Source organism: Hesperophylax consimilis, chromosome 18 (genome assembly GCF_061612785.1).
Source record: "Hesperophylax consimilis isolate HC1 chromosome 18, BYU_Hcon_1.0, whole genome shotgun sequence".
Lineage (NCBI taxonomy): Eukaryota > Metazoa > Arthropoda > Insecta > Trichoptera > Limnephilidae > Hesperophylax > Hesperophylax consimilis.
In genome coordinates this window covers 11065724-11068476 of record NC_142853.1, presented here as the reverse complement: position 1 = coordinate 11068476, position 2753 = coordinate 11065724, and positions in this window count along the sequence as shown.

Genomic DNA, 2753 nt, shown 5'->3' with positions numbered 1-2753 from the left:
CTAAAATTTAAAACCACTATAATAATATTCTATTTACTTTGTACTAAAATTTGGACTTGACAACATTGAGATATGACCCATTATAAACTGTAAGACTTTTAGCTTTCTTAATATTTAAAGGGAATTCTTTGAACACTTTAAAACCTTTATAATAGATATTGTTGTGTTCCCAATAATTTAATCGTTGCCATGAACTGTATTATTAATACATGTAGGTACATACCTGTCTTACAACACACCAATCACACATTTCACACTTCCACCTATATTATTTCCGTTCCGCCCCACGAAATAGTTCTCTATAAACTAGTGAACACATTAATGTCACCTACATTTTGTAATAAAAATCTATTTTTTACAGTAGGAGGAATTTAAAATTGTCAAATTATTCGTAATCTGTAAATATACCTTTTTCATCTGAAGCCTTTTTTAAAGAGAGGTAATGGTTATAATAATAACGAAATATTTTTCAAATATTTTTGTTGAGGGATCAGTAGGATTTATAGGCCCTGTTAGAAGTTCTACCGAGCCGAGCCCTCTGATATGAAAATATCTGGAATCTGTGAATTATTTTCCCATTTGATCTCTGGTGAGTTGATTGACTAGATGATCATTTGTGGAAAAGTGTGTGGAAGGGTTTAGTTTTTCCTATGGGAAAGATTTAACCCGGAAATAAAATCGGATGATTAGTGTATCCAGTTCTTCAATCTTTTCTATAATGATCTTCTTTTTAAACCATCCAAAATACAGCCTATGGCATCCTGCATTATGCTGAACAGACTGGGTAAAATAGACAAGTACGAATAATCTGTCAGACTTTACACTGGGAAAATTGAACAATATGTACATAATAACATGGTATCCAGTACAATCTGTTCTAAAATGATGGCGTATATTCTACCAGTGGCGGTTTTCTCTAAAGTGATTTTTTGCTGTGAACCCCCATTTAAAAGAAAAGAAAGTGTATTTATTTAAGACAAACTTACATTATAATAATATCAACACATTATATACAATACGCCATTAAAATCCACGCGACCGAAAAAGAGGTCGAAGAGCAACTCGGTATTCCCATTTCGTGCGTTATAGAATCAGCACAAAACGCTTCATACAAAAAAAAAACATCACAATCGCCCTGGCGGTGGTATCGCAAAATTATGCCAAATTAAGACTATCCTGGTGCGCCGCGAAGCATGATGTTTGATGCTTCGTGACCTCCGGAGATTGACGGATGGCGCGACCGGCCTGTCTTTGGGTACAATAAGGATGCAAGTTGAATGTTATTTATTATGTTATGTTGTGGTATTTATCATTCTATGGTAGTTGTAGTAAATTTTTGTACTTTTTTATTTTCTTCAAACGTTTTCTTAATGGCATCTGTAAATCTACTAATAAAATCTACAGATTTTAATATATATATTTAAATATTTAAACATTCTTTTTAATTCCCGGGTTACGAATTTGACAATATTTGAAAATGTCCTACTACCAATACAGTAAGTGGAAAATATTGCTTGTGTTGGGATGGAGGACTTAGCCAACCGAGAAATTGAACACACGACGCCTGGGTGGGACCCAAACGTGACCTCAACTCAGCCACCGGTAAGTGACATTTTAATGTATCTATACTTTTGTTTTCGTATTTTAAATTCAACCCTTTTTTGATAAGAAGCTATATTCCTTGACTGAATGCTGTAGAATTGAAATCGCTGAGGCGTATATGTGTAACACCATGTATTATCGTGTGAGAAATGTGGAGATCCGCAAAGAATGCACGGCTTATGTAAGCGAAATGAGTTATATTAAGAAAGTGACGCATAGATGGTTTGGATGCCCGAGGAAGTCATGGCACGATCAAGTGAATCCGATACAAGTGTCGGGCCAGGTCAAGAGTCAGTATAATAGAAGAGTATGTATGAAAAGATGTATGAATGTAAATGAGGCAAGGAATGTGTTCCAAGACCTGCCCACCCTTGCGAATAATCGGCGTGATGGTTAGTTACTTGCTTTTACGAAAGTTTCGGCAAATACCGTATTGCCTAAGTGGCAAGTTACGCAATATTTTGTTGAGCTTTCTCCAGTATACAGTGAGAACAACATTTTGATTTAATATATCTTCTCTTGAAATTCTGAACCCCCAGTTGGAAAGAAAAATCCGCCACTCTTTTTGACCCATCCAAAATTCAAATCACAGCCCCGAACCCACGACATTATGCTTAACAGACTGGGTAAAGTAAAAACAAGTAATTACAATCTGTCAGACTTGATTAGATTGTAATACGTACATAATAACATGTAATCCTACAATCTGTTATATAACGATATCCTTTAAAACAATCCAAATCACAACCCCGACCTAAGGTAGCCTGCACTATGCTGAACAGACTGGGAAATGTAAACAAGTACTTATAATCATAAGGAAGTAAATTATTATTACCCATCTTAAAACTTAATTCAAATGATAGTCCCGAACCTAAGGCAGCCTCAAATACGCCGGACAGGGCACAGGGCAGGCAACAAGTAACAGGTAGTAAGTGGTAAGTGACTAGTAGGTAAGGAGTGACGAGTATGTACAGGTACAGGTAAGACAAACTGGTAAGCCTGGTCGCAGCGTGCCGGTAGGCCTCTCTGTTCCGTGGCTCAGTCAAAAGTGGGTCACGGTATATATACCCAAGTTCAAGGCATTACTCTCTTCAATACTTGTCCGACCATCGTCTGTTACTAACGTGCCACTAACAGCACATAGAAAGAGC